The sequence below is a fragment of the Larimichthys crocea genome, chromosome XII (assembly GCF_000972845.2).
Source record: "Larimichthys crocea isolate SSNF chromosome XII, L_crocea_2.0, whole genome shotgun sequence".
In the NCBI taxonomy this organism is placed as follows: domain Eukaryota; kingdom Metazoa; phylum Chordata; class Actinopteri; family Sciaenidae; genus Larimichthys; species Larimichthys crocea.
Genome location: NC_040022.1, coordinates 29363555 through 29377340, shown reverse-complemented (window position 1 = coordinate 29377340; position 13786 = coordinate 29363555). Strand labels below are relative to the sequence as shown.

The 13786-nt window shown below is 47.3% G+C and overlaps 1 protein-coding gene across 4 annotated transcripts in view; it reads left to right on the top strand.

Moving 5' to 3' along the window:
• The first annotated feature begins 207 nt into the window (after positions 1–207).
• The window catches only part of lrrc4ba (leucine rich repeat containing 4Ba), a 34992-nt gene continuing 21413 nt past the window's right edge, over positions 208–13786 (top strand). The window contains exons 1-2 of one of the 4 annotated variants that reach the window (XM_019255834.2): positions 2237–2418; positions 8082–8184. The gene's annotated coding sequence lies outside the window, so the exon portion shown is untranslated. Of the gene's footprint in view, positions 338–2236; positions 2419–7189; positions 7268–8081; positions 8185–13786 lie in introns of those variants that run through there. The other 3 variants (XM_019255835.2, XM_019255836.2, XM_019255829.2) reach the window with 3 other exon arrangements.

Sequence of the window (13786 nt, the reverse complement as noted above, 5' to 3'; positions counted from 1 at the left end):
GAGGAGAGGAGGTTATACTCCACACTGTACAGCCCGAGCAGACACTGCAGCACAGAGATACAAACAGAGCGGGTTGGGGAGGAAGAGGAGGAAATGTGAGGAAATGGGAAGGGGGGGGTCTTTTAAATAATGAGGCAAGGGAGAGGATGGGGGGGGGGGCAGGAATGGAAAGAAAGAAGGGGGGAGGATGAGACAACTGGAGGTGAAAAGAGAGCAGCCCTGTATCAAGACTGAGTGAGATTGAGAGGTTCAAAGTAAAGGAGGGGAGAGAACCGTCAATATCAAGAGAGAGAGGGAGAGATCCAGGACGACGACAACACCTCCACAGACTACTGAGGTATGTGTGTGAGGGAGGGAGGGAGGGAGAGGGGAGGGATGTGGTGGAGAGTGTGTGAGAGTTAGAGAGAGGGAGGGATATCCACTGCACTGTTGTGTGACTGGAAATTTAATAGAGAGAGAGAGGGAGGGAGGCAGGAAGGCAGCAGGGGAGGGGAGAGGAGAGAGAGGAAGGAGACGCAATGCAAAAGCACTGAGCGAGAGCTGCTGTTGTTGTTGTTGTTGGAATTTACAGAGGACTGGGACAGACTGGGACAGACTGGGACAGACTGGGACAGACAGACTGGGACAGACTGTGGACCCCTCGCTGCAGAGAGCCGAGCCGAGTGTGGGGGCTGCCGGGAAGGGTCGAGCAAGAGAAGAACATACACGGTGCAGGAAGTGGAAAAAGGAGGCGACGAAGGCCGTGCAGGGTGTGTGTGTGTGTGTGTGTGTGTGTGTGTGTGTGTGTGTGTGTGTGAGAGAGAGAGAGAGAGAAACAGGTTGGACACCCTGTTGCTGCATCCAGACTAAAAATGTTGGGGTCAGTCCCCACTCTAAATCATGCTGCTGCTGTGTGTGTGTGTGTGTGTGTGTGTGTGTGTGTGTGTGTGTGAACACGTGCCAGTGATGGAGAAGCTGGCGTTGAGGTGCGAGGATGTGGGAAAGAGTGATCCTCTGAGTCTCGATTTAGAACGTTATCAATCCAGCACTAATCACCCGTCTGAACATCCCCCAACACACACACACACACACACACACACACACACACACACACACACACACACACACTTCCCTCCACCTCCCTCCATCCCTCTGCTGCTATATCTGATGGACACTCCAACCACCCACCCTCTCTCTCTCACACACACACACACACACACACATCCTCATGTTGATATCCTGCGGAGGTGATTGACAGCTCAACCCTGATCAGACCCGTAACCTTAACCTGACCTTAAACCTCACCCCCTCCATCCACCCCCCCTTTAATTATGTAACACCTCCACCTCCTCCTCCCTCTCCATCCTTCTCCCTCTTTCTTATCCCCGGAGAGTCTCGGCTCTCACTTTGAGATCAATCACAGAATTTCTCACATCCCTCTCTGTAACACAAACACTCCTCTGCCTCCAGCATGTCAATCAATATATATGTATATATGTATATCTATATATATGCCGTATATATGATGGGAGCTGCAATGGCAGGCAGGACTCAGATCCAATGAGGCGGTGCTGTACAGGTGGGGCTCGGCACTGTGTGCTTGAGCGTTGCCAAGGGAACCGGCCAAGCAGCAAATGTTCCCTGTAACAAGCTGTAAACACACACACACACACACACACACACACACACACACACACACCAGCAATCCACATATTATAGAGATTACATGACCATATGGACATGTATGTGTGTGTGTGTTCATGTGGTTGATTTTAATGTCAATCACTCTGATTATTATGATTGGAGCTGATGCTTTTGTTTATTATGTCATCTCATTTTGGGGGTTATGAATATTTAAGCTCGTGCCGTGGGCTGTCTGGGTCGTCTGTGGCAGCGCGCGCGGTGATGTGTCTGCAGGATGCAACAGTCGGTGGCTGCAAAAATATATATATTTTTAAAAAATCAAATAAATATTGGGTGAATAAAGTTCCATGTTTAATGTCTCCATCGGATGCAGCAGCTGCTGCAGCGGCAGAGGCGGTGCACCGTCCCTCCTTCTCCATCCTCGGGCAGCCGGTGGTTGCATCCACCTGAAGATTTCTGAGACAATTCTCATTACCAGCGGTGGCAGCGCAGCACTTGGAGAGGCTGAATCAATCTGAGAGAGAGAGAGAGAGAGGGAGGAGGGAGGGAGAGAGAGGAGGGAGAGAGAGGAGAGAGAGAGAGAGAGAGAGGGGAGGGAGAGGAGGAGAAGAAGACAGCGTCGGCGGCGGCTCTGCAGTGGAATACGCTGTTATTTGAGGGAAGGTGAGGAGAGCTCTCTCTCTCTCTCTCTCTCTCTCCCTCTCTCTTTCTGTCTCTCTCTCTCTCTCTCGGAGTAACCGACCCGAGCGGCCGTGATGTTTGTTTCAGGACTCGGATCATAAAAAAAAAATCAAGGTGAGTCTGCTGTGATGACATTCACACTCATGCAGATTCATGTGCTCCCATTGTGTGTGTGTGTGTGTGTGTGTGTGTGTGTGCGCGCATGCATTTGCGCGTAAACTACTAATGCGTTGGAATGAAAAACATATTTTTTTTTGGGTGAGGTGTCCTCCTCCTCCTGCTCCTCCTCCTGCTCCTCATGTCTGTCTGCGTGGATCTAAAGGTGATCCAGGAATTACATGCATGCATGTATGACGAGACAGACGTGTGTGTGTGTGTGTGTGTGCGCGCGCGTGCGTGCGCGTGAGAGAAAACGAGGCAATAACTGAATTTGCGTGATCAGATTTTTTTTGCACAATCCAAACTTTTCCCGCACCCTCAGCTGTTGTTCGGTTTTTTTTTTTTTTTTTGGTCTAACCTTGGCGATCAGAGCGGAGCATCCACCGGAGCACACGAGCTGTTGACAGGGCTTAATGTTTGATCCGGTTAACGCGCAGCTTCCACTCCGAACACACTACATTAAAGCTCTCTGATCGGACCTGTTCGTGTTTCTTTTGTTGGGCTCTCTGCTCTCCCTCTGATGACCCCAGATTTTTTTGGAAAAGGGGAAAAATGCGCAGGCACCTTGCGGCTTATGCGCGGTGGGTTTAAGCTCTGAGTCAGAGTCTGGGGCCCCTCCAGGCTGAGAGAACAAGGAGCAGATAGATTAGGGGCTGATGAATGAAGATCTACTGCCTCTATCTGCAACACAATGATACGGTTATGAGAGGATTTAAATGCTAATGTGCACTGTTTTCAGAGAAGAGATCCTGAGCAGGGACCGGGACTGCATGGCGGGAGGAGATGGTTGGCTGTGTGTGTGTGTGTGTGTGTGTGTGTGTGTGTGTGTGTGCAGGACCAGCTGGATGATCTCCTGAGTTTTATGATGAAGAGAATAAGTTATTAATGGGGTGTTGGAAGGTGAAGTGGGGCACTGGGGCAGGATTAGACAAGAGAGGGAGACTCTGACAAGGGAAAGGAGGGTATGTGTGGAGGTGGAGGTGGAGGTGGAGAGCCCTCCACCCAGCACCGCATGTGAGGTGTCTGTCCTGTGAGATGGCTGGTGTCATTGAAAACATTTTGTCAGCCCCACAGGCCGGTTAAGCACTCCTGTTTGGCTGCTTGCATTTTATATCCTGTGATTTTTATTCATGCACCCATATTAGATTTAATGCTTATTACAGCACCTGTAAACCTCGACACCGTCAAGTGAATGACCATGACACATACCCTTTATGAGGCCCCTGTCCTCACAGCATATTGTTTCCATTAGATCCAAAATAGGCCTACAGGCGTAAAACTTTAAGAGGATGGTAAGTTTTTTTTTTTAATGCTGCCTGTAAAAGTATGTATTTTATCCACTTGTGTTGTAGCAGAGGAAGAAGTGAGTAATCCTTTTTCTCTCAGCTGATCATGGACTGTGTGCCGTCACGTGATCGCTTCACACCTCAAAATATCAAGACGCTCTGGCTGCTGCAGGAGCCGGGGCCAAAATGTCAGTGGAATTTGTTTGCTGTTGAACTTTGTCGCGGCGCCTCGCCTCCCACTTACCAAACAGACGCGTTACCTAAAGCCCGAGGCCGCTCAAACGCAAAGAAAGCAGTCTGTGATGTGTCTCTGTGGGTCGAGGGAAGTGTCATCGCTTGACTTAGGTCAAGTATCCTTTTAGGTCCTGAAGGATGTCACCAGGATGCAGGTGGAATATTTTATGCAGCTTATTCAACCTTTAAAGGTCCGGTGTGTAAGATTTAGGAGTATTTGTTGGCAGCAGTGGAATACAATATTTATTACTCCCCCATGTTGAACCATCATTTTTCTACGGTGGCAGACTTTGAGTTTTTCCTACATGCTGGGAAGGAGAGGGTGAGGCGTGGGAGTGTATTCATTCGGTTGCAATCTGCAACTTCACCACTAGGTGTCCCTAAATCCCACACACTGGACCTCTTAAGGTTTCTGCAGGTGTAACCGGTTACAAGCTCTTCATTGTGGTCGAGCAAAGGAAAATGAATACAGCCGATCCACTTTGAATTCCTGAGCGGCTGAGTTCCTGTAGAAAAACAAAAAACAAAAGATACTTTTTCATCAATCTGATGACTTTCAAAAGCGAGCGGTCATCTTACTTATTTCAACCGTCAGACGTTCATTTCAACACATTCAGGCGCACGTGTCCCACAAATCCAAGCGCCGACTCCTTTCCCGTGCCGCAAATTAAACGCCGGCTGAGCGATTTCAGTCATTTGAGGAATCAGGCCAGGCTGCTCTTTAATTTCCGAGGCACACCACTTATGCATGGCCGATGAGCTTGATGAAAACAAGCAAGCGGGTTAACAGGGACATGGTAAATTACACCTGCACACCTGGCCTAGAGGGAAGGTGTGACTTTGAGATAATGTTCAGCCCCCTACTGCTCCGACGCTGTTGGAATTGTGGAGCCGGTGCGGATTATTTCCAGAGGAGATGTGGGAAAAGTCAGAGCAAATCCTCAGCCCAAAAAAAACAAACACACGAGGCCGCGAGAGGAGTCCGGCATATAAATGATCCCCCCTTAAAATATTAACCAATGTCAACCATTTGTGCGTCTCACAAACGAAGCCAGCTTTCAATCTGGTTTAAGTGTACTTAAAGTTAAAGTGCCTTTCCTCGTCCTCTTACTGTACATAAAAGGACAAAGAACTGCATTAATTCTGAGGGACGTCTCTGCTGCTACATTAGAATGCAAAGAGAGTAACTGTTGCCCTAAATTTGGTGTCTGTGTGAGTGTGCGTCTGTGCACGGCATGTGTGTTTATGCACATACACTCGTTTCTGTGTAGCGAGAGGGAGAGAGACACAGATTATGGACGACACTAAAACTGCTCTAATCAGGGCAAGCTGGTCGCTGATCTCTTCATAGGGCGAGGGTGTCATTGATTGATGGGCTGCACGACTTGCTGATGTACACAAGTTGGTGAGGAGAGAGCTGCTTGAAAATTGTGGGAACGACCAGTGCATGCCGTCTCTTAATAATGCAGCATGACCACGACGACCACGACGAGCCCCCCCTCCATCTGAGACGTCGCCACGTGCTCACGCTGCGCCTGAACCCGGAGATTAGAGATCAGAGATCTGAGATTCTGTTTTTTTGCGCATGATATAGCACAATTTAAATCTCAGTGGCCGGGAGATTGGTGGGGGTTGCATGAGCGCTGACCCATGCACAGCAGAAATGCTAAGCTGAACACGATGGAGGGGTGGATATAATTAGCCATGATTGGTTTGATTGAGTCTCCAGTCCAGGCCTGGGTGTCGGCCCGCCGGGGATCATGATGACTGTCCGGGCATTAATTATTGAATAATAGTTGGAAGAATGGCAATGGTTAATGACAAATTGAATGCTATAATCCATTGAATTGACATAATTAGAAATGGTGAGATTTCCCCTGAGGAATATATTCTCATCATGACCTAAAGTGGAGAGGGATGCCTGGAAAAAATGGCGAATCCTTCCCCTTCCCGTCCTCGCGAGTCCACGAACGCGCCATGGGAGAGCTGCTGTCTGGCCAAAATATCCAATCATGTGTCGGTAAAGACGGCGGAAACGTAGCACGCCATCGCTGGAACTCGTAAACGCTCGACGCCGTTCAGGTGATTGGAAATGAGCAGAGCGGTCAGCGTCGCGTGTCTCATTTGAGTTTGGCAAAGAGAAGCGATCTCATCTTCCTCTGGTTGGATTAAGTATTAGTAAATGTGATTGGCTAATGAAGGCGGTCAGGCCTCAGTGACCACCATGCTTTGCAACCACCGCCGGCTTGGCTGCATCCAGGCACAGGAGTCTTGAGGGAGTTTGTTTCGGGTCAGTGACGGCATAAGAGCTCAATACAGCATTGCAGAGTCAGGCTGGGGCCTTTCCTCTGTCTGCCTCGCTGACTGGCTGCGCTGGCTGGAAGCACAACAGTAGTGGCATACTGATGCCGATGATGCTGACAGTATAAATATTGATGATGTAGATGGCAACAGAAGCAGTAAACATGAAATTATAACCCTGATGACCAAAGTGCGATGCTTAACAGTTTTTTTTTTAATCTCCTTGTTGTTGTTGTTGTTTTTTTTTCACTCCTCGTGATTCAGGCCTGACACCGACGGGTTCGGTTACCATGAGACGCCTGGAGAGTCGCGTGGGCGCGCTGTCGCACAAGATGACACGTAATCAAACGTCCCTTTTGGATCTTGTCGGGAGGGGGTTGTTGTATTTTGGTGCTGATGGTGGCGGTGGTGATGTCACGGTGAGAGGGTGGCTCCAGAAGAGGGCAGGGCGACCTGCCAGCAGCGGTCCCCTGGGGGCCGCTAACAGCCACAGAGGAGGTAGTTAGTGGAGCTGCGCGCCATCGCTGTGATAAATCACAGATCCGACCGTGTGGTTAGGACGATTACTCTGTGCCATCACGTGAACCTGTACATGCCTTCACTGTTTGTTTTCCCGCTCCCCAGACTCTCCGCGATGATATGTGTAGAGTGTTGACTCAGTTGTACTAGTTTATTTATATATTTTGCCCCTCTTGCAGTTTTCTCTTGTGGTAGCTTTGGATCGGGTGGTGCAGCGGCGAGGCGTGCAGGCTCCAGTTTCCCTGTGTGGAGTCCAGTGTGGAGGATTTAGTGGCACCTAGCAGTGAAGCTGCAGACTGTATGTAGAAAAAACTCACATAAAAAGCTAAAGGCCATCAGTGTTTGGTTTGTCTGTTCTGGGCTTCTGTAGAAAAATGACGGTTCAACCGAGCGGCAACCTCCGGTTTTGTGAAAGTGCCGAAAACTGCAGTTCCTCAAACGTCCACTTGAGGCTGGCTCCAGAAGTGAGTAAGTCCCCATGTCCAAATGTCCAACTTCACAGCAGAAATAAACATGTTTACAGCCTGGTACAAAAAACTGTTTTGGTCTCTGTAGCTAATTTCCCCGTTCATGACAACTGTACTGAGGGTGAATTTATATACAACTCACCTGTTCACATTATATTAAGGCTTAAAGTTATGCAGGATTAAGAGCGTGGACGCTTTGATTGACAGGTGGGTGCTGTTACAGATGGCTTATTAGACCACGCAGATCTCAATCGACCCCCCTCAGGTCTGATGATGATCCACGTCTGCCGACATGGTGGCAGCCAGTGCTTCTGAAAACCTACGGGGTGACGTCACTCATGCTCCGTCCATCTTTGTACTGTCATTGGTGTAAAGGAGAAATAACGCTTGAAAGGCCTGTGTAGAGTCAGAATGTAGTTTGTCTGTTCCAGGCTACTGTAGAAACACGGTGGAGGAGGACCCGCTCTCAGTGTAGATACAATACAAACAAAAAACTTATTACATACTAATGAATATTGTTTTCCATTCCTGCAAAGAAAACTCCTTTAATTGGTGTGGTCAGGTGTGCTGTTTGTTGGAAACCATGAAAGCTTATTTAGAACGCTCAGAAACAATTTGTCCTCTCAGCTGTGTGTCTGTGGGGACCCGTGTCTAATAATACACAGGCCTGACCTGCAGATGACAATTGTTTTGTCACTTATCTGTCGCCGCCTCCCTCAGAAACGTTGTCGTTGGGAAGTTTTTGTGAGGCAAAAAAAAAAGAAAAAAGAAAAATCAGAATCGATCCGAGGACTTTTTTTTTTTTTCCCAGCACACTGCAGGGTTTACTTGAACTGACGCCCCGCTTTGGGAGCTGCAGAGCAGGGCCGCGGACGCCCCGAGCCCCCGCCGACGTGACGGAGACACGCAAGATGGTGAGTGGTTACTATGGCAGGTTACTATGGCAACCTCAGGTCTCTGTGAGAGCTTCCATTTCGCACAGCGTGGGAGAGAGAGAGAGAGAGGGAGAGAGAGAGAGAGAGGGGTGGAGAGAAGAACCCGCAGAGAGGAGAAGGGTGGAGAAATCAAGCAAAGAGGAGGTGAGGTGTGGAAATAAACATGCCTTAGGTGTAGGGGAGGAAAGGGTGCAAGGGGAGGAGGGAGAAGGAAAGATGGGGGGAGATTGTTAGATGAGAGGGAGTGCAAAGGAAGAAAAAAAAGTGATGGAGAGGTGTGAGTGATGGGGTGAGACTGAGGTGTGAGAGGAGCAGAAGGGCTTCACCCGTTAGACCAGATCTGCACTGCATCCGCTGGAATATTTCCGACGCTGCTTTGTAATGATTCTGCTGCTGCAACCGCGCGTCTCCACTCTTTATCTCCACCTTTTCTCTCTCTCTCTCCCTTTCCCTGATTCGGTTGACATGGCGCTCCGGCTGCGAGAGACACACCGTGTCAGTCTTGGTGACTGGTCTCCATGGAGACGTCCATCAGTCAGTCCGTGTCAGTGTTTCGTGGGCAAAGCCTTATCGTGTTTGTCAGCGTGAGTGTTTATCTGTCTGTGTATTAGTCAGTGTGTCACTCATAGCGAAGGCTGGGGCGAGGCCTGAGCGGATGAAGGCCAAAGAGAGTGTTTCTTATCACGCGTGCACACGCACAGTTTGTTTGGAGGAAGCATCATTTAAACATGAAACCGTTAAAAAGGTCTGGTGTACGGTCACGGAGCAGGAGATGCGCAGACGCATCCAGCTCTGCTCCACATGTTGCACCACACCGTCTGAATGTTCAGGTCCTAATTAAACGCTGAGCCGTGTTCCAGTGTGAAATCTGTTGCCGTGCACTGCAGAGTACTGCTGATGTTGCACAACTCTTCTCCTGCATGTCTTTAATGTTATCTCGTCCACTCGGTGCAACGTGACGCTGTAACAACACGATGTTACTGATTCATCCCGACACGCGTTCCTTTATCCTGCGCTCCCGTTGTCTTTGCACGGCCTCTCTCTGACAGATGTTTGCTGTGTTACACCTTGACAACTGTTAGTCAGCTGCATTGTTGTCATGTTTGTATCAGCTGTTCTTTATTTTTCACATCAGCTCATACACGTCTTTGATTTTTCTGAAAGACGCAGCACGACAGGAGGCCACGACTCCACCTGTGCAATCCTACATTGGTGACCTTGACCTTGACCTTGAGCAGTAAAGTAATACTTGTGATGCCGTTACTTTTTCTCACTGCAAACAGGCGTTTCAGGTGGAGCGGTTAGGTGGAGTGTGTGTGTGTGTGTGTGTGTGTGTGTGTGTGTGTGTGTGGAGGTGAGAGAGACTTGACTTAACTTTTAAAAACTTCACCTGTTAACTCCAAAGTGCTACTGTTGCACAGCGTCGGCGAAGAAGTGACTTCTCCACTCCAATTAGAGAATCTGTGAGCTGTGTCCTGGTACGTGGATGTGCAGCACACCGGCTTCCAGCTGTTAGATTTATATTTCATAATAAGAGCGCACGCTGTCGGGGCTCTGCACCGCCTAAATAGTGCAAACTATAAGCTCCGTCTGCAATCCAAATGGAAAAGTGTGTGACAAATAAATGAAGACTTATGCAGGGTCACGGTAAACACTCTCGAAATGTAACTTCAGTCTGAAATGGTACTGAATATTAATTATTTATCGCACAAACAAAAGTGTCTTAGTCAAATATTTGTAATTGCTGTAATTGCTAAGCCTCTTGTAAACCCTCTGTGTTCTATTGATTTCACTCTGATGTAGAAATCAGGTTGCATTTATGTTTTTAACGTAGTTTTAATTGTCGAGCATAAACCACTGACTTCATGATGCGTTCACGTGCTGATGAGATGCTCCGAAATGTGAGCGCTGCATTCACAAGCGACAGTATTTTGTCAGGAAATCCAACCAAGAAAAGGCATTAGTATTATACACGTATACAGGTATTAATGTAGAGTTTAGAAGTAAATATAAATATATATATATATATAGATATATCTATATATATATATATATATACACCACCCAAAACCACATACATATAAATATTAGTGTGTATATATAGTGTATATTACACATTTATTATTTGCATGTTTAAATATTTACAACTGCATCTTTAAGACAGTTAGAACAGTTAAATCTACCTCTCATGATAACCTCAGTCTAAGTCCTGGCTTCTGATTGGTTACTTCACTCATGTGAGAAGTCCAAACAATGCTGAAGCTGCTGTTTCTTCTTACACCGGACGCGGAACGGCAGCAGAGCGAGCCGGCCGTATTCACGCGAGATCACGAGATCACGCAAGAATTCTGGCGATAAACAGTGTATAAAGAAAACAACAACAACAAACAGCTGACTTTGCTTCTCCGACGTGGAGGAGATTATAAAAAGCATCTGTTGTGTCATAAATTATTCTGTGTTGTTCCGCTTCAACAATTAGTCTCTCGTTAAGACCCTTTGATCGATCTTTGATCACCTGGTGCCACCGGTCATGACGTAACGTTGATGTGAAGTTGTAAAAAGCTACATGAACTGCGTGTTGTGTTTTATTTTGAAAGGGGGCGGAAGTTTATTACGTTGATTCTGTGTCGGATTTCCTGTCTGGTGCACAGTGCTCTGTTGAAATTTACGAGGTTTAGCAGCGGCTCGTGGAAAAAATAGAAATGCTACGGAAAGCGAGAGACGCTTCTGAGCCGCGCCCTGTGTGAGTCTCATTGACTAGACTGGCGGCTATTTGCTATTTTGTGGTGCCGTTCCGCTTCCGTTCTGCGTCCGGTGTGAATTGGCCTTTATACTATGTCCTAGATTTGTTGAGGACGCTCACAAAGAAGCGACTCTGACTTGTGGATTCGGAGTTTATTTGCAATGAAACATTCTGCGTTAAATAGTCATCGACATCGACTTATTCCTTCTGGACCTTTGAAACAACACATGATCGTGTTTTTATCATTTCACAACGATTACAACATTAATTCTATAACTAAGCTCATGGGAACTCATGACTTATCTACCATATATTATATTTACCTGCTGTATTTTCCCCCTTCTGGAGGTTTGATAACCTCCAAACAAACAAGTGAGGGTGAAAAAATCTGACATTGATGCTACAACCCAGAAAAACACTTTCTAAGTCAATTATGGGCGATCCCGTTTCCACCTGCATCGATTATAGTCGCGTATACTAAATATGATTAATATAATTCAATCAAACCGTGTTAGAATGTAATGTAAGCTCGGGACAACACATCAAAGTCAGCACTTGCCTTAGTGAGCAGTTATGTATACATCAAAAATATCACACAGCTCCTTTAACTCTGATTACTCGGCGTATGATAAGAGCAGATCCTGCTCATCGCTCTCCGCTCTCTCCCTGGGGTTTGATTTCAAACGAGCAAACAAATGTACGTTTCATATCAATACAGAGCTTTTGTATTGCCAATATGTGATGCTACTACTGTCATAATGGGCTATGAGAGTAAATAGTTCACAGTCTGATGCGTTGGTGGCAATAAACGTTATCCTCACATGCATCAATGAACGTTGTGATGGTGATATCGATCAAGTTCCTGCCGTTTCCTCCTCCTCCTCCTCCTCCTTCGTTCTTGTTTAACAACTGACAAAGCTTCCTGCTCCTCCACTTCCACTGAATCATTGTCCAAGTCATCCAGATAATCAGTGAATCGGGAACACGTCCAGTTGTGCATTCAGCAAGTTGACGCTCCGCCATCTTTGTAGTCCAAGTTGATCTGGTGGATTTCTCAGAATGTTGTCTTCTGTCTCTTTGCTTCCTCGGTTCAGGTTTCGGACTACAGTCGTGTTTGACGGGTGGAGTTGCATCAGTCTTACCTGGTTCATGTCTTTTTTGGCTTCTCTCTGGGGTGGCTGTCATTTTGATCTTTGAGTGTTGCTCCTGTTTGAGCCTTGGTGTAGCGGTTCAGATGGTACCACGGTCGATCTCCCCTCCACTTGGAGACCACCCTTCCCTGCCTTGGGTGGTCGCCTGGCACCACTGGGTTACCAGACTGGACTCTCTGCTCTTTTCCTCCAGACAGACTTTTAACAGACTTATATATTGCAGTTAATTGCCTCATATATATTCCTGCAACTCCATTTGCAACCGATCAGGTGTGGGTCCCCCTCTCATGCAGCGTCAGATGTGTTCTTCTGTTAGCTCGCATGCAGTTTCCATGCAGTTTAATGTGGTGCCAGCACAGATCCGTTAACTCTTTCAACTAATCCTCATGACTCGAGGTGATGAAGCCTGATCTCTGTTTGATTCCTTTTATCCATAAATCCAAGGAGGAGTGTCCGTGAAGGAAAAACACTTTTTCAAACGGATACATGTGAGATAAACTCGGTAAGTACATTTCCTGAACCTCGGTGTGATCTGGTGTGTAAGGGAAGACATTTTAAAAGCAACCTGTCCATAAAGGAAACATAAGACTCAAACACAAAGTCCTGTGTAGCTTGTCCTCTCAGATATGTTACAGTAACTTTTGTTTTTTTGTCCGCGTAGACTGACCCCATCACAGAAATGTCACCAAACACATATCGGATTGAGTCGGAGTTGACACACCACAGTTTGGCCTGCTGAAACACACACACACACACACACACACACACACACACACACACAGGAAAGTGAGGGCAGCGTGAAACACAGAAATGCTGAACCTGGAGTCCTTCTCTCCAAAACAGCTGGGAGCAACAAACGCCCGGCTCAGAAACTGGTGGAAAAAAAAAGAGTTTCAGAGCAACCGCCCAAAAATGTGCATTTACATTGCTCTGTAAATGGCTGAGAGTCATTTTGATTAGCTGCTGGCTTCGCTCCCCCACCTCAGCACACAGGAATGGAGTGTATCAACACACTTAATAACCTTAAATATGAATTAATAGTTCAGGAAATCAGTGTCCCGACCAGGCAGAGCCACGGAACACGGACGGCAATAAGTGGATTTCATTTGAAGTCGAGGGCTGGCGTAGTGAGTGTGAAGATGTTAACATTAAAAGGACTTTTATCGCAGCAAGTGGTATGAAGCCCCCAGTTAGGGATTTGAACATGTGGGGTAAGTAATGTAATGTGTGTTAATGGGAGCGCTTTAGCGAGGGGGTGATGAGCACGGTGACTTTTAATCTGCAGCTCTCGGCCCCTCTGAAGGGGAAGAGGTCCTCGGCTCCTGTAGGAGCAATTCTGAATAGATCAGGGCTCCTCTCTGCATCCTGCATCCTAATGAGAGCGAGCGGAGCGCCGTCTTTGGACATTTTCGAGTGGGAGGGTGAGGTAGGAGACAGATACAGTGCAGAGGGGGCTGCGGTGTATATCCGATTTGACAAGGATGAGCGGTGATTAAAATGTGGAACGCTGCTCCGGTTTAAGAAACCTCATCAGCGCCTGTTTTTCTAAATATAAGCGCTTATTGTAATAATGCTCCAATAACCAAAGTGTTTGTTGTCGAAGCACAGAAAATGTGACAGTGCAGCGGCATCCGAGGCTGCACGCCCTGTCATGAGATCACATTAAGAAGCTTAATAAGTAAACAGG